At 35.2% G+C, this 24,391-nt stretch overlaps 1 non-coding gene across 1 annotated transcript; it reads left to right on the top strand.

The window, feature by feature from the left end:
• The first annotated feature begins 7,003 nt into the window (after positions 1-7,003).
• LOC131163156 (small nucleolar RNA R71) lies at positions 7,004-7,110 on the top strand. Its single transcript, XR_009138935.1, has one exon. It is a non-coding gene; the product is annotated as a small nucleolar RNA R71 (small nucleolar RNA).
• The last annotated feature ends 17,281 nt before the right edge of the window (positions 7,111-24,391 follow it).

The following is a 24,391-nucleotide window of genomic DNA, read 5'->3' as shown; positions in this document are numbered from 1 at the left end:
GCTCTCCTTATTCTATTTGATAGATACAATTTTATTTGAGAGCAAAACCTAAGGATTCTTAAGGGACTTTATTGATAAGTCTATCCTAAGAAAACTTTGATAGATCTTCTAAACTTGCACCTTCATTGCAAGATCTTGAGAAGATTATATTTGTTTTTGGTTGCAAAATATTTTAAAAATACCTTCAAATATCTAGTCTGCTTTATCTTGATAAACATTTTAAAGAGATATTTGATTGTGTGAGAAAAATATTTGTTGCAATATTCATTTATTCATATCTCTAGTTGAATACAAATATTACACACCTTTTGCAAACCAAGCATATACTTCATTTGATACTTGCATGCTTGAAACATCCTACTGATTGAAATACTTGAGACTTGACATCTTTGTGTGAACTTATTGGCTGAATATCTTGTGATACAAAGATTGCTTGTTTGACACTCTCACGTATGCATTACACTGATAGAAAATACTTTTGAGAGTTGAACCATTTAGACCACATTGAGCTTACATATTGAACCATATTGTGGTGTATGTTATTGCACGCATTTGGGTACATATCTGCTTTACACAAAAGCACAATCACTGTACCATTTGATTATATACACATTTGTTGTATTTCGAGGCATGGGCCTGAAGAGGGAGACTAGTCCTGGAATAGTCCCGGATTGGCTTAGACCCGGTTAGGAAAGTTAGGTGCGTTGTCCTATTAAGGCGAGTAGGTTGAGGTCAGCCCCGCTAATTGACCTAGTTAAGGTTGAGGTCAGCCCTATGCTAATTTGACCTGGCTGTAAACGGTGCCGCTCCACCCTTAAGTGAGCTATTAGTGGAATCCTCGGGCTTGCGAGCTAGAGGTGGGGATGTAGGCACAGTTGGCCGAATCTCGATAACATATCATGTGTTTGTGTATATTGTTGCACTTTATATTTACCGCACGTGTATGTTATTATGTGAATGATGCGCTTGATTTAAAGTTCCGCATATTATATTTATCGGCATATTTGGAACTTGATAGAAAGACCCTAGGTTGTTATACTCAACTGACATCTAGTTCAACTTAGGAGAAAAGTTTAAAATTCCAATTCACCCCCGCCCCCTCTTGGGAATACACCAATTCTAACACTTTCTTTAATTTTTCTTTAAACATCCAAAATTGCTTCTTTTTTTTTTTCCAAAATCACGTGGCTTCCAATATGGCCCACACACAACCCAGCTTCAACACAACTCTATACGCATGCCTCACGAGTTCAGGCCTAGTTTCAAACACAGTTATGCTTCACATCAAGCTGGATGCTCTTAACATGGCCATAACGCATGGCTTTGGGTCTTTCTTTTATTTAAATATGAAATAAAATTAAATGACCGAAGTGAAGCCAAAAATCGGCAAAAATAAATAAAATTAGACCAAAGTTTAAAGTTAAGAAGTGATAATTTATTTTAATATATGCCAGTCATCAAATACTACCAAACTTAAAACGTTGTTTGTCCTAGACCCCATAGAGTAGTATCATCACTCACTAAGCCACGATCTGAATTTAGATTTCATCACTAGTATCTTACTCTTTTAACATCAAAGATGGCAGGAAAATCAATCAAAAATTTAGCAATATGTCAAGCAAAAGTTAGGTGTTTACTTCAACCTAAGGCTAAGACCTTGACTGTGTGTGTGTGAGTCAATTTAACTCCAAACCCCAGCAAATTCAGATAATAGTAGAACAACTGAAACAAGAAGCATTCTCTCACAACTTAACTCCATAAGTCCAATTTTTAGAAATCCTCTCCACAAATGTAGTGACAGGCCACTGGGTGAGGGCTACGAAAGAAATGGCAAAGGAACATTAAAGCAAACTAGGAAAATACTTAGTGGAAAGAACAATCAAAGAGATATCCCAGGATTCACACCATATCTCTCTCTCGACAATATGCTCATACTGATGACAATATTGCTGGTGTAACCAATGAACTAGTACTAAGTACACCTTTAACAAAATTTGAAGTGATTCATACTCCACTTATTGACTCTCCCTCCCTCCCTCTCTCTCTCTCTCTCTCTCTCTCTCTCTCTCTCTCTCTCTAACGAAAATTTTTCTTTACATGTAAATTTCCACCAAAGTATTTTCTCAAAATGTAAGGGTAAATTCATTGTTTTTTCAGGCTTAGAACGGGAATGGTTTATGTAGTTAAAAGAAAAAATAAAGGCTTATGTAACATGAGGGTCAAGGGGGTTAACTATGGAATACACCATGCAATGTTGGCATGATAATCAGGACGGCTTAGAAAGCTTTTTTTGGTTATGACAAAAAATTTTGCCTAGATCATTTTTCTAATATTTGGTATCAACTAGGATTTCATCTCACAGATTCATCAACATATTCTAGAGCAAAGCAAGATTGAACTCCTCTGACCCAATCAATTCTACTCATTCTCTTTATAAGCAAAATGGAATAGAGAAAAAAAAAAAACAACTATGTGCGCAATTATGTTCAAGGACACAGATTTAAATCAAAGTATCCACAAAACTAAGCTTGATAGAAAAGAAATTTTTAAAAATTTTTCTCTATCCCATCCTCAATCACAAATTTCAAAGTCATGGAGAATTCAATCATACTCAAATACATGCTTGGTAAGAGAATCTAACAACTCAAGACTTATAAAATCACACGTAAAGAAAAATAAAAAAAAAATCATAAGAAAAATAAACATAACCAACAATCAATAAGACCAAATCACACCCCCAAACTTAAACTAAGCAATTTCCTCATTGTAATTCAAAGGTGAAAAATATTGAAGAAAAGAAAGGAGCTTCCCTGGTTTCTTGATGAATCAGTCGAAGAATTGAATTTTCAGCTCTTTATTCATGCTAAATAAACTTGCATCAAAAATCCAAATTATTCAAAAATGAATAACTAGATAAATAAAGTAATAAAAATAAAAGAATAAATGAAAGAAAATTCTTTGGGTTGCCTCCCATAAGCGCTTGTTTTAATGTCTCTAGCGAGACTTTCCAATCTTCATCAATTAGGATCTCCAAGAGGAATATATGCACAGTTCTTCTCCACTTGTTCTCCATAATAGTACTTCATTCTCTGACCATTAACTCTGAATATATTCCCGGTCTTGTCCTTCAAGTCTATTGCTCCAAAAGTGAAAACTTTGTCAATTGTATAAGGACCTCTCCATCTTGACCTTAACTTGCCTGGGAAGAGTTTTAATCGTGAGTTAAAGAGTAAAACTAGCTGTCTTGGAGCAAACTCATGCCTAAGAATCAATTTTGTCATGCCACTTCTTCATCCGTTCTTTATAGATTTTTGCATTTTCATACGTAATACCTAAGAATGCATAGCGAAGATGCTCAGGTAATTGCTTCAACTCTGGAGTTATAGAAATTACATAATCCTTCTTTTCTACCATAGGTTCTATCCTCCCCACTGACTCACTCGAAAAATGAGCAGCTCGAAAGCTATCCCAAGTATAGGAGTTACGTCGTGTAATATTAAGCCCAAGGGATAGATCGTCTCCTCAGGGAATGCGTTTAATCTCAGATTTTACGTTCTCCCAATCGAAAATAAGAATGCACCGAACTTAGTTCAGATTTGGGGTTTTTCAGAGTTGTTCAATTTTACTTCTGACAAATTAAATGACACGTAATTTAAAGTCCTAAAACTAACATGCATTGAACTAAAGAACACTAATGGAAACCCTAATCTACTCCAGGAAACATCGAAACGCATATTAATTAAAGATGGTAACCTAGAACATGGAATTAAAAACACCCAATGGAAACTTAATCAGATTCAAAGCACACACTAAAAACCAAACCTTTAACAAAATTACGGAATTAAATCAAGAATCACAATTTAAACACAAACACGAACTCAACGAGAATTTAACACTCAACAATAACGGAGCACGATAAAAATATGAAGTTTAATAAAATGGACCCTAACTAAACTAAGCTTTAGGAACAAAAATAAAATCTTGAAAAGATGACTATTCTAATTTCGTTAAAAACAAAACACTTCCTCTTTTTTTTCTTTTCGTATTTTATTTTTTTTTTATTTTTTTTTTTAAGAAACAAAATCAAAATGTAAATTAAGTGAAGATAAATAAAACAGGACTAATTTAAATGCTTTAGACCTATTACTTACTTTAATTAAGAACAATAAGAGTAAATAAAAAAAATTAAACTTCAATAAAAAAAATTAAAGTCCCCTAACACATACGTAAATCCCAAATTCCAAATAAACTTAAACAAATAAAAAGACACATCATTCATTGCAACTAAAAAAAATAGAAAAGAAGAGAAAAGAAAAGGAGAGAGAGAGAGAGAGAGAGAGAGAGAGAGAGAGAGAGAGAGAGAATAGAGCAGAGCTGTGCAGGAAAACTCTCGGGCCTGCTGGTGTGTGGGTGGAGCCTCGGCTATGATGGAGGGCTCAGGGTACTGGAGTGTGGTCGGAGAAGCTGCTGTAGCTTCAGGTTGAAGCTGTGCATAGGTGGCCGAGGCGTGCTGCTGCTGCTGATGCTCTCGGGCCTGCGCTGGTGTTGGCGTGGCAGCAGGCTGCTGCAAGGAGCTGTGGAGAAGATGCTGGCTTGCTATGATGGAGTGCTGGGGTGGTCCGCGAAGCTGGAGCAGTAGGGAAGGAACAGGGAGAGGGAGAGACTGCAAGAGGTTAAGGAAAATAAGGGAGAAAGAGAAGGAACAAGAGAGAGGACAGAGAAAAGCTAAGGGAAAGAGAAGGGACAGGAGAAGAGAAGAAGAAGAAAAGAAGAAGAGAAGAAGAAGAGAAGAGAGGAGAGGAGAGGAGAGAAGAGGAGATCCCTCACGGGGCTGCCTCCACAGGGAGAAGAAGCAGGGGAATAAAAAGGGGAAATTGGGTGCCCTAGACCCGGATCCAGCCAACTTGACCCGGCAACTTGACTCGAATTGTTGTACCTTTTTTTTTTTCATTTTTTTCATTCTCTGTTCATCGCAAATCTGACTATTTTGAAGCCCGTATCTCATAAAACTTAAAACATTAAAGTTGTAGATAATCCTTTTCTCTTTCTCTAGATATTTAAATCGTCTCGATCGGAGCTTGGACGGAAAAGTTATGCACAAAATACAAACAGGTGTCGGTTTTGGTTCCCAGGAATTTTCCTGCGACAAAAAATTACCAAAACTTCATAAATAGTGCAATAAAGTTCAAGAATGATGATTTTGGCACTTTATTAAAATATTGGACAATTTTGGACATTTAATTAAAAATATAAACCGTAAAGCCCGGGTTAAGATGTCCAATTACATAGTTTTGACGCGTAATCACCCACTTCATTGCTAAGTGTAGTAATCTGCTGCAAGGATCGTTCTAGGTGATTAGCTGGTACATCTTCTTGAAAGGCTTCTTCTACACATTGCTGAATGACATCTACCCAAAAGCAAGTGCATAGATCTTTTGGGAATTTCATGGCTTGGTAGATGTTAAGCCTAACCTCTTCCTTGTCCACTCTCAATGTTAGCTCACCCTTTTGAACATCAATTAAAGCCCTTCCAGTAACCAAGAATGTTTGGCCAAGAATTAATGGGACTTCTTGGTCTTCCTCTATATCCAACACCACAAAATCAGCAGGAAAAAAGAATTTGTCCACCTTTACCAATACATCTTCTATGAATCCACGTGGATACTTGATGGATTGGTCTACTAGATGCAAAGAAATGACTGTTTTTTTCATCTCTCCAAGTCCCAATTTCCTGCAAACAGAAAGTGGCATAAGATTAATGATAGCACTAAGATCACATAAAACTTTATCAAAAAATGTTTTTCCAATAGTGTAAGGCAAAGTGAAACTCCCTGGGTCATTCAATTTTTAAGGAAATTTATTTTGAAGAATAACACTACACTCTTCAGTAAGCTTCAATGTTTCGAACTCCTCCAACCTTCTTTTCTTGAAAATGATGTCCTTCAGAAATTTGACATGGTTTGGCAATTGTTCTAAGGCATCTGCCAAAGGAATATTTATGTAAATTTTCGTAAAAATATCCAAAAACTTAGAAAATTTCTTATCTAATTTTTGTTTTTGAAAACGTTGAGGATAAGGAAGTGGAGTAGAGAGAATAGGAGGATTATTAGGAAATGAAATTTCTAGAGGCATGTTAGTATCTCTTGGTGTGTCATCCACAGTCTCCTCTTCTTCCACTTTATTCTTGCTTTGGCCATTATTTTCAACTGTAGGTGTGACATGGTTTTCCTTTGATGGTGATCTCTCAATTTCTCTCCCACTCCTAAGTGTGATGGTCTTGCATTGTTCCTTTGGATTCACTTCTGTGTTGCTAGGAAAAGTTCCTCTTTGTTGGGCATTTATGGTCATGGCCAGTTGCCCAATTTGCATTTCAAGATTCTTCATGGCGGCTCCCATATTGCTACAATAAGTCTCAATGTTATCCAGTCATGAATTTGTCTTTTTAAACCTTGCTTTTGTCTCCTCAACAAATGATACCATGGCGTCCTCAAGTAACATCTTCTTCTCACTTTGTTGACTGTCAAGTCCTAGTGGAGGTTGTAGCACATTCTTTATATTTCCATAAGACAAATTCTCATGATTTCAAAGCCTTGGATGGCAATATTGTGGCATAGGATTACCACAATAGGTGTAGTTCCGATTGTTGATGTATTGAATCTATTCTTGACTCGCTTCATTGCTCAGATCTGTCCTACTTGTAGCTATCACATATTCTGCACCTTGTGATATCTTCTGGGTTATCAAAGCTGAAATCTGATGGGTTAGAGAAGTAACTTGAGCTGAAAGGGTAGCAAATGGCTCCAATTCATGAATCCCAACAACTTTATTAGCCATAGTTCTTTCGGTTGGCCATTGATAGTTATTTGAGGCCATTTCTTTCAAAAGAGAAGTAGCACGCTCAGGTGTCTTTGACATCAAAGTTCCCCCAGACACAACATCGACTAAAGTCCGAGTTTGCCCATTTAACCCATTATAAAACATCTGAATCTGCAACCAATCCGACAATCCATGTTTTGGGCAGTGTCGAATCAAATCTTTATACCTTTCCCATGCTTCATAGAGTGATTCAAAATCATTTTTCTTGAATTAACCAATCTAACTCCTAAGTTGAGTTCTTTTTGCAAGGGGGAAAGAATTTTTCCAAAAACTTTTATGCCATGTCCCGCCAACTAGTGATACTTCCTAGCTGTAAAGATTGTAGCCAACTTCTTGCCTTATCCCTCAAAGAAAAAGGGAATAATCTCAGTCTAATGGTGTCTTCAATAACACCATTGATTTTTACAGTGTCACAAATCTCCAGAAACATTGCCAAATGAATATTGGGATCAGCAAGTGGTGCTCCGCTAAATTGGGTTTGTTGTACAATGATGATCAAGGTGGGTTTGAGCTTAAAATTATTGGCATTAATGGTTTGGCATCTTATACCCAAGTAGTTGTCATTCACAACTGGCCATACATAATCCTTCATGGTGCGTGGCTAAACATTCTCCTGTATGTTCTCCATGGCTACTACCTTCTTCTTTCTTAGTGCTCTAAGAGTTCTTTCAATCTCTGGATCAAAAGGAGTAATGTCACGGGTTCTAACACGACGCATCCAACATCAAAAACACACCTGAAGAAGAAAAGAAAAAAAAGAAAAAGAAAAGAAATAAAATAAAATTCTAAATTAAAACCAAGATTACTTTGTACCGATATTGGCAAAAAAGAAAAAAGAAAAACTCACTTTTCGATAATGGCGTCAAAAACTTGATTAGTGCAAAATTGAAAGTGTACAATATCGTAGTTTTGTAGTAAAGTGTTAAGAAGAGTATCGTCCTCAGGGATTGGTGACTTACTTTTGCCAAGTACCAAAATTCTCTTAATCTTGATTTTATTTAGAAAATAAATTCAGATTTTTATAAGTGCAAAAATTGAAACAAACTCAATTTAAAGAAAATATTCAAAGGAGAATGAAATTGTTTGCTCAATTATTGAATTAATAAGATAGACAATTTCTAGGTAATTGATTTCACCTAGTTTCTCACTATGCTTTACTAATCTAGCTAATAGGAATTAATTTTCTTTGTTTGTTAACAAATCTCAAATTCGTCCAAAAGCCTCTTTCGATAGTTAATTGGAAACTATTCTTACTCATTATTTAACATAAGAGTATGCAAATCAATAAAACAAGAATGCATTAAGACCCACAATTTTAGTACTACATAGGTTCATATAAGTGTTTCGATCTCTATATTAACTTATGCTGAAGTATCCTATATCTATCCTATAATTTCCCCTTTCAGTAGTAAATCACAAGATCAAGATCATTTAACTAATTTTCAATTAACTAAAAGAAATAAACTCAGGATAAATAAGACAAACTTAGACGAAAATTACTTCAAATTAGCTTGGAAAAGAAAGCTTAGTTCAAAACCAGATTACATCGTTTTCCTTGAAATAAGACAATTAGTTCATGGTGAAAATAAAATCCCACAGAAATGAATTCACCGTATTTTCTTTTATGATGGGAAGAGAAGAGAAATCAACACCACGAGAACCGCCATAGTGCACCGTGAACACCACGAGCACCGCCGTCGTACGCCACCCTCCTGTTTCTCCAAAGATTTTTTCACTCTGCCACTTGCCCCCAACTCTCCTGCTACAGTTACTGTGTGTCCCTTTTTCTTTAGCGCAACCTCCAAAAACCTCAAAGAAAGATCCCCTACTATAGCTACTGCCCCCAAAAGCATAAAATAAAAGCTTATATATCAGACCCTAAAAGCAACTCTCCTTTTTTAACCCTAGCCACCCTACCCAAAAAATATAACCTAAACCTTGCTATCTTAAATTTTCAATACTCCCACAGGTTGCTCTAGTGCATGGCTCTCAAAAGCCCCTCCTTTGTTGCATGGCCGGATCACATCAGATAATTCGACCTCCTTTTTTTTTTTTTTTTTTTTCAATTTCAGTGCTGAACAAGCCCATCTACCTTTTAAATTCCAAGGTTGGCTCCCCAATTAGTCATGCACACCCAGCTCACGTTTGATGGCATCCCACGACCCGCACGACCCATTTTCACATTTATTCTCCTTCTAAAACCAGTTGCCTCTCCTTTTTTGCATGGCACTGTTCACCTACCTGCTTTTCAAAGCCCACATGACTAGCCCACTTATTTTGACTTTTTCAATTTTATCTTCCCTTCTAAATCCTCCTCTCCTTTTTAACTTGCATACCCAAAAACCACTAATTTTGAATTTTCAAAATTCATATTTCCATCTAAAGCCACTCCTTAGTGTATAGCACCAAACACACACACACACACACACACACACACACGTATATATATAGAACGAAGTTTAAAGTTAAGAAGTGATAATTTATTTTAATATATGCAAGTCATCACATGCATTATTACAGACCAACACTAAAAATAAATGCATTACAATTCAAATGAAATATATCTTCTTCTTCTTCTTTACTCTTCTGACTCCATGGAATATGCCAGATGATGTAGTCCTTCTGGCTTCCATCTTCAGTCTCCTTATGTGTGTGTTGAATTATAACCTGTTCAAGTATTGAATACACACATAAGATACATGTGTTTTTTCAGCATCAAAACAAGGATTGAACTCAAAAAGTCAACAATCTCCCCCCCCCCTTTTTGATGATGACAAACACATAAGAGCAAAAGGAGGTTTAGCGTGAACACACTCCCCCTAATAGTATGCATAACTGAAAAATATAAAGTATAGTTTCAGTATATTGCGAAAGAAGACATTACAAATAATCATGCATTTAGTTTTAGCATTAAAACACAATAAGGCTCAGATTTTCACCCTTTACCCTTATATTATTCACCATGACATTTTTCCCTCATATAAAAGATTTATCATTTTGCTAAAAAAATTCTCCCCCTTTTGGCATCAGAAAAAGGGCTAAACTAAGTATAAAAAATAATTCCCAAAAACTTTTAGCTTAATAGAGAAATAATCATGCATTTAGAAAAGTTTTAAGTCTTAAGGAAGTCTTATGTAAGTACTTCAATTAAAAGTCAAAATGAATGCTTTGAAGCTCATTATGATTAATCATGGACTTAGAGACCATATTTTGAAAACCCTGAAAAATACTTTGAAAAGTATCAAAACAAGTTGGCAAGAGTTTTTGGAAACAAGTTTTAAAACACAGGTTTTTAATCTAGGCAACTGACCCACGACTAGTCAGGCGACTAACATTTATGCTAAATTAAAATTTGGAATACAGTATAGGCCCAGGCGAATGACCTCTATAAGTCCAGGTGCCTGGCCCTATTTTGACCTTGATATTATGCAAAATTTCAAAGTCTAGGAAACTGACCCCGATGAGTCCAGGCGCCTGAACCTCATAACAGCTATTTTAAAACAGCATTTAAATGTTTCCAAATTATGTTGCTCATGCCCTAAACATTGTCAAAACTTGGGAAACACTCCAAGTAACTTAGGCAACATGAAAATATGACTTTTTACAATATAAATACATGGTTTCACAAATCAAATCACATCAAGAATTCAAAATAGCAATTAAGCTTATAATTCTCACACTCTTCCAAAAGCCTTCTTGCTCACATACTTGCTGGAGTTTTTCTGAGACTTGCTGAGTTACTTTTCACTGATCTTTGAGCATTAACTATGAGTTTTACCAATCAAAAGAAAGATCCCAGTGATATATTCTCTAAGCTTCAATTCTATTCTTCATTGATATTTAAATTGAAGTAGTCTTAGTAGTGCTATAACTTGTACTAATCTGCTCTTTTTTAGAGTGATTCTTGTACGCAAGAATTTTTTCGTGTTTTCTTGTTTTCTTGACGATTTAGGGCTGTTGAATCATTGTACTGAGAGTGGGGTATTACTAGAAGAGAAGGGCTCTGCCCTATTGAAAGATTGTTGTAAAGGTTTGCTCCGCCCGTAAAGGAGTGGTATAGTGGAATCCTTTAGTGTGTTGCCTAAGGCGAGGACGTAGGCGAGTATAGCCAAACCTCGTAAAAATCTCGGTTTCACTCTTTTCCCCACTATCTTTAATTTTTTGCATATATATCAACTGCGTGGATTGAATATTGAATTGCTAAAAATTAATTTTCTTTTGAGAAATGCGAAAACCAAAAGGGAGTACGTTGGTTGATCAATACATATTGTGGAAACATAAGAGAGCTCTCTCTTCTTTTATAAGATTTGGCAATGCAAGAATATAAAAGAGTTGAAAAATATGCTTGTTTTTAAAAGATGTGCAATAAAAATGTAGAGAGTGTTTGAGAGAATTTCTGGTTAATGTACTTGCTAAACCCTCATTAATCTAAGAAAATGAGCACATATATATAGACATGACACAAATTATGAATGCTGGGGATATCAAGAGAATTATTAAAATTATTTTAAAGGATTTTAATAAAATTAACCATGTTTAACCCCAATTAACCCTCTGTAAAATTTGACCAACCCGAGAGTTTCGATCGACTGAGCCATAGGTTCGGTCGCCCGAATAGACACATAGGAGAAAGTAAATTTTCCATTGTCAGGTGCTCAAGGATAGCTTTAGGTGGCTGAACTAGGCAATTTTCAAAATTTTTAAGATTCAGTCGCCTGAACCTAAGTTCGGTCTGTCGAACTTGCATGTTCGGTCGCGCGGGGGTATTTTGAATGCAAAGTTCGAGCGCCTGAGTTGTTGAAAAATTCAGGATTTAAAATATTCAGTCAAGCAAGAAAATTCAGCTCATTTTGGTTTTGTAGCCCGAAGTTAGGTCAACATTCTAACTTTTCAAACGTTTGACCGACCGAGGAATTTTCAATGCCAAGGTTTGGTCATCCGAACGCCTTGCACAATTAAGACCAAAGTTATATTTTAATTCATAAATTACCCCTAATTGCATTGTTGATAGTGGGGATTTTTCTAAGTGTTTGTGCAAGGACCTAGGGTCTATCTAAGGTTTTTTAACTTAGTCCCAAAAATCTGGTGTTGGTTGACCGAAGATCGACCAAAGGGTGATCCCTAAGGTCAATCTATGGTCTTGAGCATTAAACCTATCATGCATGTGATGCAATTGTTATAGACCATTTTATATTACAAACCCAAATGAATTGAATGCTATTACAACAATAAAAGGTTCTTCGTTCCTTTTGCTTCTTGAAAAGCCATATAAAGCTTTAACTTTATGGTCCGTATGGGTTCCTTGAGTTCCTACCCTCGGTGCATATAAATGATGATCCTATTCAAACAACTCAGTGCACAGGTGAGATACTTTGTATTTGTCATAATCAAAACGAGATAGGAGTCAAAAAGTAAATGCAAGCTGATCATTCCTCCATAAAAAATTCAGATGATTCCTCAATCATGGATTATAAGTGTTAGAGAAAAGCTTGAGAATCTAGGTACACTCCCAATAGGGGGTGAATTGGGATTTTAAAATTTCTTTGCATCTTTGTATTACAAATATCTTAGCTTAATTTTAACTTCAGCAACTTTATCAACTTTCAACAATTACTCAAATATAATTTTGATAATCAACAAAGTATAACTAATATTTAATCAAAATTCAAATATTTATTGTTTAAAGCCCAGCTGATTAATTCTAAGTTTCAATTGTGAATAATTATAAACAAATCTCAGAATCTTTTAAATTAATACTCAAATGACAATGAGTGATGAAATATAATTTCAGAGATTTGATAAAACTTGTAACTTTAGCAAAATACTTTTCAGCTTTGATATTCAAAATCAAAATTTTACTTTTGAATATAACAATCAACCAATACTATAGTATGCTATTTTCAAATACGAATCAAAAACCAAAAGTCCAACAATTCCCAAAATTCAGCATGTGTTGAAGATCATACACGCAGGTTATATACTTGCAATAAATTAAAGAGAGTAGGGAAAAGAGCTAGGAACTGAATTTTTTACAAGGTTCGGTCAGCAGCCTACGTCTTTGGCCCAAGCAACCGCTGTGGGGATTTTCTTTTCCAACCTTTTTTCATAGGCATAGTTACAACCACTCTCCTTCTCAAGTGGAGATCCCTCTCTAACAAAAATACCCCTTCTTGCTAGGCAACAATCCAACAACCTGAATCGTCAATACAACAAAGAAAAACAAGAACAACTTTGGTTCGTACAAGAACACTCTCAGAATCCATCCTATGGAGCTGAGGTATCACTGACAACATCCCTTGCATAATCGTAAAATTAGGTCCATCATTAGGAAAAGCAATGCATGATGGTGTAGCGGTTCATGTAGACTGCAAAAAATATTTAAGAGTGTGTGGTGTAGGTGTAGCCATAGTTTATTTAAAACTCATTTTTTTTTTCATAACAAAAATCAAAATAAAGGGAAAACACTAGTTTGAAACTAAATCTAACATTTCTGGCAACGACGCCAAAAACTTGACTCACTCTAAAATGAGTAGTGCAAAGGCTATCCCAAGTATAGGAGTTCTGTTGCATAATAATTAGCCCAAAAGGCTACATCGTCTCCTTAGGGAATGTAAATTAATTTCAAACTTGCGTTAAAACAACAAAGAGAAAATAAAAATCATTTACTAAACACAGCTCAGATTCATATTCTTGGATATTTTGAGAGTTTGTAATGAAATTAAAACAAAGAGAAACCTAAACTAAGAACATAACATGCATAAACAATAAAATAACTACCATGAAATTAAGCAAACCAAACAACTATGCCTACCCAATATAATTCATTCAATAACTCATTCAAACGATCAAATAGACTATGACAAAAGTAAATGAACAAAATAACTAAAGCTTTAAAATATTTAAATAGTGAACCAAAATGAGGGCTTTATTAAACTAATGAGAGTCCTTAAAAAATAAAATAACTCAACACAATAAAAAATTAAATAAAAATAAATCCCAACAATAGCTTTAATGAAAATAACTACACTCAACCATGGCTTGAATAAAAATAAACTAAACTCAAACAAAAGCTTAAATAAAAATAACTAAACTCAAACTAATAAAAATTTCAAACAAGGTATTAAAATTACATTGAAGTAAAACAAGACAATTAAATAAAAAGAAGGGAGAGGGAAAGTGCCTCCTTTGCCCCTCCCTAGGTCCCCCTTTGTGTCTACCCTCTTGCCCCCAATAAAAAACTCTATTCTCCAGTAAAATTCCGTATTCTCCTCTCTAATTTTTTCCCTATCCGTGTGGTGCTTGAGTTAGGAGCATGGGCTTAACTTTTGGTGGCACAAGACTCCCCTTTTGCTTCATGGCACAGCTGCCGTAGCAGGTGCAACAACTTCAAGCCTAAGTTCAACCTTAATGCACCTAGTATCTCTCAAAACTCAAAACATGAAAGATATATAGCTTTTCCTTGGCATTCCGTAACATCTTGATTCATTGAAATCGGAGCTCAGATGAGAGAGTTATGTCGAAACTATGAAGCGATGTCAAAACTATCCATAATCGCTCAATTAGCTTCGTTTTGCACTTAATGCCTCCATTTGCAACATTTTGCATGGCCCACTTCACTTCTTTAATTTCCAAAATAACTTACAATAATTAAATACAAAAACTAATAAATTTAAGGCAAGTATAGGATAAAAAATTCAAATATAATAAATTGAGCTCAATATTGAAATATTGGACATAATTAGGCATTTAAGTGAAATTGCAGTCTTTAATTCTTGATTTTAAACATCTAATTACGCAACTTTGATGTGTAATCATATAACTTTTGAATGAAATTATGATCTTATTGAATATGAAAATTTTTAAATAAATAGTTCATTCAGGGGGAATTATAATTGGTATACCATGATATATGTTGACATTGCTGAAAGTGTGATATATTATGATATGAGTTTTGAATATTCTTAATAAATTCATGTTGTGACTTGTTAAGAATATGCTTATTGTAAGGGGGAGCCTTATTTAGGTTTTCTCATTTTTGCTCCTTATTTGTCATCATCAAAAGGGAGAGATTGTTGGCCTAAGAAGGCTTAATCTTGTTTTGATGATAACAAATCAAGGTTATTTAACATGGTTGTTTGAGTTAAGTTTCAGGCCTTAAGTGTTTCTATAAAATCAAGTGGATATGCTTCAAGAGCTTGAATGAAATTCACACTTAATGCTATGAGTCATAATGGATATTAAACTTCAAGTCATAGGGGATATGAAGGTTATTGAAGATTCACTTAAAGCTCAAAATAATATTAGAAGATTCATCATATGAAGACTTAGACTTTTAGATAGTTTTATCTTGTGAAAGTCTCATGTACGTACTTCAAATTTCAATATTTATGATTGAAGCTCTTAGGATAAATCATTGACTTAGAGACCTATTTTTATATATGGAAAAGATTTCATAAAGTCTCAAATAAGTTTTCCAAGTTATACATTTAAATTATGGAACCAAACTTTGAAAAACATTAAGTGGCCAAGTGGTCAGGTGACTGATGGTTAATCATTAGGCGACTGATATGCTACTGGTTTTGTTAATGGACGAATAGTATAGAAACATGGGAGTGACCTATTGGACCTAGTCAACTGACCCAGTACTAACTTTTAGAATGCGCTAATTTTAAAAGAGCTCAGGCGACTAACCCCTCGTGTCTAGCCGAGTGACATCTATGTTTTAAACTTTTAACAATGTTGATAGTGTTTCCAAATTTGATTTTTTGGTTTTCAAACTCAGAGAAAACTTGAGGAAAATGGTAAGAAACTTTTTTGCACTATATATACTTTATAATTTTCAAAAATTAGGTTAACTCACAACGCATACAAATACAATTTTTGAGTTATACTGCTGAAAGTTTTCCTAAAGAGCTATTGTGGTATTGCTGAAATTCTCACACGAAATTATGATTTGTTCTACTAAAATTCACACTTCTTAATTAGAATAATGGTGATATTATCTTGAGCTTCAACTTCTATATTATTTTTCATTGAAGTATATTGATTCTAACTTGTACAAATTTGCTCTAGCTGAGAGTTTTCCATTATACAAACAAAAAATTGCTTCTTGTTTTTATTTTCGACGACTCATGGTGTTTGAATCATTGCCTAGCGTGAGGGTCAATCTCGTTAGAGAGTCGGCTCAACCTTGAATGGAGAGAGGCTTACTTCACCTGCTAATGAAGTGGAAAGGAAATCCTCACAGTGGGTTACTTGAGGCAAGGACGTAGGTTGCTGGTCGAACCTTGTAAAAAATTTGGTGTTTAGCTTTTCTTCCCTAACTCTTTACATTCTTTCAAGTTTATAACATGTGTATGTTTGTTTATTTAATCATTGAGAACTTGCTGGATATTGGGAATTCATTGAATATTGATTTTGGTTGTATTTGAATCAAGGAACTATATTAGTTGTGTTATTGGATTGAAAATTCAAACCAACTTTGATAACTGAATCTTTGAATACACAATAGAGGTAAAAGGGTAAGAATAAACTGAAATCCCGCAAAGAAAATTTTAATTACCCAATTCACCACTCTTATAGGAGTACACTTTTAATCTTATCAATATTATTATCTCATTAGTTTAAAAAATCAATCAAATTTTCTCCATTTACTACCCGATTTCTTTCTGAATTTTGTGTGCAGGTACCCGCGAAGATCCCTGAGATATTCTCTGCGAATTCCTAAGTTTTGTTTGGTCCCTTTGTGTTTCTATATTTCTTTTCCTTATTTCCTTATATTATGGTGTATTTCCCTGTATTTCTTGTATTATGGTGTATTTTCCTATGTTTTAGTGTATTTCCCTATAAACATTAATAAAAGATTAATTATAATAATGGTTCGGTTAAAATCGGGTGTTTACAATAAAAATACCAAAAAATGAAAAACAATATTTAAATTCCCAAAAAAATTTAGAAAAATGTTGAAACATTTTAGAAAAATTCTACAAAATTTTGGAAAAGATCTAGGAATGTTTTTTAAAGATTCTTTTGCTTAAAACTTGATATTTTTACTCAATTTTTTATGTGTGCATCCCAATGATTTAATAAAGGATAAAGCGGTATTTTAGACCTCACCTATATTAGTTCTAATAGGGGTTTATCTCACAAGATCTCATCATTTGGAGGTCTTATTAGACACATTCCTAAATTGCACAATTGTTTTCATTTACCTTTGTAATTTTTATTTGTTTATTTATTTAGTTGTTTGTTTATTTTTAAGGAGTTAATTAAAGACCATTAGATTCAATTTTGGGATAATTCATGATTAATTAGGTATCGTTCGAAAGAACGGGTGTGTAGAGGGTGCTACTACCTTCCCCTCGCATAACTAAACTCTCAATCCTAACTCTAGTAAAAGCAGACTCAGACTACTAGTTCCTTAGCCTAAGTTTGGTTTAGAAGACTATTGACCCTATGGGTCATACCCTATTTTGATTATGAATACTCAGGTATTTAATGTCTGTCAAGTTGTTGTGCAGGTTTTCATTGACAATATCATATGATGGCACTCGGAGACCTAAAGAAATATGAATACCCTTATTACTTTTAAGTGTTGTATTTTTTTCATTTAGTTGGGTTAGTAATAATCATTTATTCCAAGGCTTGTAATAATTTGCATACCATGCACGTAGGAATTGATAAGCTCAAGACCTTAGAATGACTTTAGGGAGCGGTCAACCGACACCAGGTTTTTGGGACTAAATCGAAGACCTTAGAAAGACCCTAGGTCCCAGAACTTACACGTAAAATAGTCCCTAAGATAACATAATTTATCAGGGGAATTAACTGGAGAAAAATTGAACTGAAAAGCCAAATTTTGTGAGTGGTTGGGCGACCGAACCTGGAAGTACAAATTACTTCGGTCGACCGAACCGTGGACCGGTCAACTTGTTGACCTGAGTTCAACAAACCAAACCAAATTGCACACATCTTCCACGGTCGACCGAACATGAGTCAGGTCACTTTTCACAAACCCGGATGCTTGAACTTTAGCATTCAAAATAGCCTCAGGCGACTGAACTTGCGAGTTCAACCGAATATTGGACAGGCACTCGAACTGTGGTGTTTTTAAGGAATCGCCTCGTTTGGAAAATCGAGCCCATTTTCGGGCACTCAAACCTCGAACGACACCTTTTTGCACTGTGTCTTTTAGGGCACCCAAATCTTGGGTCGGGCACCTGAAAGCTCTCGGGTTGTTTATTTTTACCGAGGTTAAAATTAATTAAACGGGGTTAATTTTTCTGATTGGTTTTAAAATATTTCTAATAAAGACCCCTATGTCCTAAACGGTTATAATTTGGCCAACTTCTATATATAGGGCCTCATTTGCACAAATTAGTGAGAGATTAGAAAAATCATTAGGAAAAAATCCTCTCAAATTGAAAAACTCTATTTTGCCTATATTACTTCAAATACTCTCATACACTCCTTCCTTTGATCAATCCAAGTATTGTGAGAGTTCTTATTGTGCTTATTGCTTTGATATAGATTGCTTAACACTCTCATTTAGATTGATTGTTGATTGTTTGATTTTTTAGAGTTAAGTAAGAGTGTTTCCCATATATTTGAATTTAATAAATCTTGTGTTGGGGAAACTCACTAGCTTGTGGATCTTTGCATTGTTATTGCAAGATTCCTATAGCTATATGTTTGTTGTGCAAAATTATTTTTGCAAGCTTTTTCAAACATCTCTTGTGCTAAGTATTTTGAGAAAATATTTTTGAGATTGTTTGATTACTCTTGCTAACATCTTTGAAACCCTAAGTTGATATTGAGATATATTGTTTCTACAAAGTTTCAAAGAAAAGCTTGTCAATACACGCTTGTGCATGATTGAGCATAGAAATTCTATTGAGTTTTGATAGCACGCATATACACCCTTGAGCTTATCATTCCAACATTATTGGTTTGCATTGATTAGTTCTTGTGCTTAGTGGTACAAATCTGCTTGTGTAAGAAGCATTTTCGTGTATGCAAATTCTTGTACTGGTTGTATTCCAAGCGTGGGCTTGAAGAGGAAGACTAGCCCTGTTGAATAGTCCCAGATTGACTTAGACCCGGTTAGGAAAACTAGCTGCACCATCTTGGTAAGGTGTAGGTTGAAGTCAGCCCCGTGAATTGACCTAGTTGTAACTGGTGCCGCTCCACCTGTTAAGTGAGCTTATAATGGAATCCTTGTGCTGGTGAGCCAAGGCGGGGATGTAGGCAGAGTTGGCCAAACCCCGATAACATATCCTATGTCGACTTTCTCTTTCCTTATACTCTTTATATTTCTACAATTTAATTTATGCACATTTATGCTTACATTTGAATATTTATATGAATGTTGTGCATGCTTTAAAAACAGTGAATGATTTGGAAATATTGAGTCTACTGCAACTGTTTTTTTTAAATCTGCTCAGTATTATTCTATTGAGGTTTTAGTATGTGCTTAGACATACCCTAGGTTGGGAATTACTGATTGTGGAATTGAAATCAACCTAGGAAATTTTAATTACCCAATTCACCCCCCCCCCTTCTTGGGAATACACCAAAGCTAACAAAAACTAATCAACAAGTAGTAATTAGGTGATCTAATCGCACCTAGGTAAATAACAAGTTAGTGGCGACTCTATCAAATTTTCAACATTATTATTCCTTTACCCACTCCGAAGGCTGTCTATTTATAGGGTTGGGTCCCTAGCTAGCGTAGGTAATGATAGGAATGGTGTGATCCCAAAAGAGGGGTGAATTGGGCATTCAAAAATTTATGCCTAGGTTAAGTTCAAATCACAGCCAATATTTCACAACCTAGGGTCTGTCTAAGCATCCACCAATTTCACAAATGAATCAAGTATGTAAATATTTAAAATAAAAAAAAAAAAGCATTCACGATAGTTTAAATATTTACATACAAATGACACATCATATCCCATTTAAATTATAGTCGTGTATGAAAAGTGATTAAGCTATTGGTCCATACATACACGTGCAACATATTTCATTTAATAATAAATGTGTGCATGCAAATAGATATAACCGTAAATGAACAAGCATACACATACTGAATTTAAAGTGTAGTAATTAAAGAGATGAGGGGAGAGTGATACACGATATTTGTTTTCGATGTTCGGCCAAACTAGCCCACGTCTCTGCCTTAGGTATGCGTGTACTAACCCAAAGAATTTTTAATTACTTAAAATAATAAGAAAGATAATAAAAAGGAAAATGGGAAATATATAAGAAAGGGAAAATAAATTGTAAAAGGATAACAAATAAGTACTCGTCAATGAGCAGGATTTTCTCGTCGACAAAAGATCTTCAGAGACTCGTCGTCGAGTATGTATGTCTCGTCGTCGAGGATTAACCGAGAGGGTTTGAGATATTCTGAATCTCATCGATGCGCTTACAGCCTTGTCAATGAGTGTTCTTCAATGGTTCGTCAACGAGTCCTATCTTCTTGCCAATGTGTCCATGTGGCAAAGACGAGTATATAAGGATCTAAGGTTTCTTTCTTGCAAAGGAAATTAATTTTCCTTTTGCTTTCTTTCTCTAAACTCGTCTCTCTCACTTTTCTCTAAGAATTCGACACGGATTCACCCCAAATCGAAGATCGGAGGTCGCTACGGTGTTCTAGGGAAGATTCTCTACACATATAGCAGATCAATTTTCTAAACTGGGCTTTTCGAGAAATGCTCCTAAGTTCAGGTAAGGGTTAGGATTCCTAGTTTTTGGGTTTTTAAAGGTTTAATTGAAGTTTATAAATTGATAAATTGTTGAAATAGTAGTTTATTTAAGGTTTATCTCATTAAACTAGGGTTTTTGAACCAGGGTTCGGGTAAGCATCACAGGCATCAGTTTGGGATACCTGTTGGTGTAATTCAAAGATTCGGGTAAGGGGGAATCTATATATTAAATTAGGTTTTCATGAATTAAATGAAAATGGATTATGTTATATATATGTATATATGTTGTCATATGGGTATAAAAGTGAAAAATATTTATAGGATAATTATGTAAGAAATGAAGGTATATTTTCAGTATATAAACATTAAATGTTGGTTGGCTTATTTTACAAGCAATGTATGAATTTTACTGCAAAATTGTGTGGCATGAGTAGATGATAATATGGTGTAAACGTATGTTATATGTATAAGATACAGGCCATGTAAGAAATGCATTGATAATGAATTGTTATAAGGATTATGTTATTTGTGTTTGATAATGCAACCATGTATACAATGACATCTAAAAGAAGCTATATACTAATTGATGAAAGCTAAAAGGAGCTGTGTTTGAAGATTCTAGCGCATATCTATGTGGACTAACCGATGTACATCTAAATGGAGTCGTAGTACAAATGAATGAAATGAAATTGAAATGAAATGGAAATGTGAATGGAATGGATAAGAAATATGAAATGTGAACGATGTAAAAGGTGAAAGGTTACGTAAAGTGAAATGTTATGAAATGCTAAAGTTATAAACATGAACAATTATGGATGGTTGAATAACGACAAACACAATAATGTAATATGGTATTATCAAGTATTTATGTTAGTAGAACATGTTACGTTAGGGCAGGGCAAACTCTTCGCTTGAGGGCTTGCCGAGAAAGGCGAGTGCACTAGTAGTATCAGATGTAGCAGTAGGCGTCATAACGCACTAAGGCAGAAGGAAACTACTTGTATGGGCGGGTACTTCCCAATTCTCGGGGGTCTTCGCTGGTAAAATTTTGCATCAATTGTGTGAGTGCAAGATTAATCTATCACTTGAGGGCTCACTGAGTAAGGTGAGTGCTCTGGTATGCATCAGTTGTGACCTTTGGGTTGCCTAATGTATCAAAGTAGAGGGGTGCTACTTGAATGGGCAAGTAATCACCCCTATCATTAGGTAATCTCGTGGGTGAATACTTTGCATGTGTTTGCATAGGATCAGGAAATGTTTTTTTACAATTTATGTTAATGGTTTGCAAATGATATTAATATGTTATTTATGAATCTCATGTTGACCATACGTTGTTTTTAATATATATTGTTTCTTCCTTTAATGAGATGTGTCTAACCCGAATACAAATTTATCTTTTTCAGGACCACCATGAGATTGAGCTTAGAGAGCTTGAATTGGATATAGCATATTTGGGGTTATAGAAAGAGAAAGGGTATAAACGTTTTGATGATATTTTGGGAAGTATATAAGTTATGTTTTATGTTTTACGTTTTAAGTATTCTGGATTTTATGGATGGTTGTGGAACATACTGGGGTTTGTGAATACTGAATGTTTTTGGAGATATATGTATATATGGGAATACAAGTGAAGAATGGCTCTTACGGAATATGGATAGAATTAGTAAACTCTGGTATTTATTTTTATGATTGAGGATCATAGTTATGTTTTCTGCTGCGTACATGGAATTTATTTATGGAATATCAAGAATTAATCTAGTATAAGGCATCGAACCGGATTTAAGGGTTCGAGGTGTTACAATCTAGTATTAGACAATTGGTTTTAAGATTCTGTAAACTTAGGGATGATTTATACCGAAGTATAGGAATTAGTTAGGATAAGGATACTAGATGAATAGGTTAGGTGTTGAAAAGTAGGTTTTGTTACGCCTCAAACTCAACAATTGGACCCAGGGTGTGATGTAATAAACTAACCACTCCCTGTATCATACAAAACATATGTGATACCATAATGAATGAGGATCCGACCCCATAGGGTTCCCGTACACCCTATACACATTCAGATACACGACATATACACAGCGGAAAAGTTCATTCCATACATACATAGTACCATACTAGAGTCTATACAAATAGAGTCTAAGCTCCATATTACAAAATATAACCAGGGTACCTACAACACCCAAAACAACAACCCTGATATAGTCCAAGTACTTACACAAGTACTCAACGTAGTAAACCGACCACCACGCTCCCAACACTAGGAAGCTAGTTGTGGTTACTTGAAGGACTTGAAAACATGTACGTATGATAAGGGTGAGACATATCTCAGTAAGGCAGAATTAGGTTATATCAGTGTGTGGCATATGAGTGTTATTATGACATAAAACATACACATGATCAAGCAACCTAGTGTCGTCACACCCTTCGGCACGAAGTTGGCCCACATTACACAGCATCCTCGACACATGGCGTAGCTCCAGGCTTCTATGGCATCATACCGATACATTTGGTGGATCCACACCCTTCGATCATCAGTCGGTAAGAGGTGATATTTCATGCCCTTGAATATAGAGCCGGACCTTGCCACTAGCAAGTGGTATTTCACACCCTCGGATATAGAGTCGGACACTCTTTCATAACCTATAACAATTCAGAACACACGTTCCTATATCTCATTTCAACAAATCACAACTCAATGCATATTCATATAACAATTCATTACACACTCATTTCGTAATCACAAAATCATGATTTTCAAAATATAGTTTAAAACAAGTCAAGGTACAACCATCTCCATAACATAATATATTCAACAATATATCCACGATTTTCCAACGAATCCAGAGATAAAACCCAATGCCCCCTTTTTCCCAAAACTATAACATGAAAACCCCGTAATTTTTACCCGTTAGATTTTCCCAAATATGTAGCCAAAACACACGTAGGATCGTGAACCACGGTTCTACCGAGTCTGATTTCAAAAATAACTAATATAAACAGAATCCCTTTACCATTCCTCAAAAATCCAACACGAACTCTACGGCTTCTAAACAGCGAACCGAGTTCCTAAAACCTATAAACCACAATACAATAATTACTTACAATCTTACTCTCTAAAGATCTACCGAAACGGAAATGAAAATTGAGCCTTACCTCGATTTTTGAGTTAAAACCTGAAGATCTCAAAACGAAGATGTGTTCCACAGAACATGTAGAGATTCCTTTCCTGATCCTCGCAGTAACGTCGGATTGTTGATTTTAACGGTGAAGAAATATGGAGAGAGAGAGAGAGAGAGAGAGAGAGAGAGTGGAGCTTCGAGTTCTATAGAGAGAGAGAGAGAGAAATTTGGATATCTTAGCCAAGAAGCAAAGAAAAAGGATATTTATGGAGCCTTTGGCAAGGCCAACCTCATCGATGAGGCAGCGTCTTCATCGATAAGCCAGGGCAGGGAATTTGTCGACGTAGCGGTGGTCTCGTCGTCGTTCCTGAGATTTTTGGATTTTCTAAAATCTCTCGGCTTCTCCTCATCGACAAACCTCTGCATTTCGTAGCTGAACCATAGAAGGGCCTTCGTCGATGAAACACTGGCCTCGTTGATGAAGCCTGCTCAAATTACTATTTTACCAATTTCTTATTTATTTATTCCATATCTCACGGGTCAGGTTCAAACAACCTCCCCTCCTTACAAAAAATTTGTCCTTAAAATTTGAAATCTCTCTTTTATGAACTCATCCACACAAACCCACTTCTAAAAAGAGCCGACAACCACTTACAACACAGCCCTGTCACAATACATACATACCCT

The sequence above is a fragment of the Malania oleifera genome, chromosome 8, assembly GCF_029873635.1.
Source record: "Malania oleifera isolate guangnan ecotype guangnan chromosome 8, ASM2987363v1, whole genome shotgun sequence".
NCBI lineage: Eukaryota > Viridiplantae > Streptophyta > Magnoliopsida > Santalales > Ximeniaceae > Malania > Malania oleifera.
This window is presented reverse-complemented; position numbering and strand designations above follow the sequence as displayed.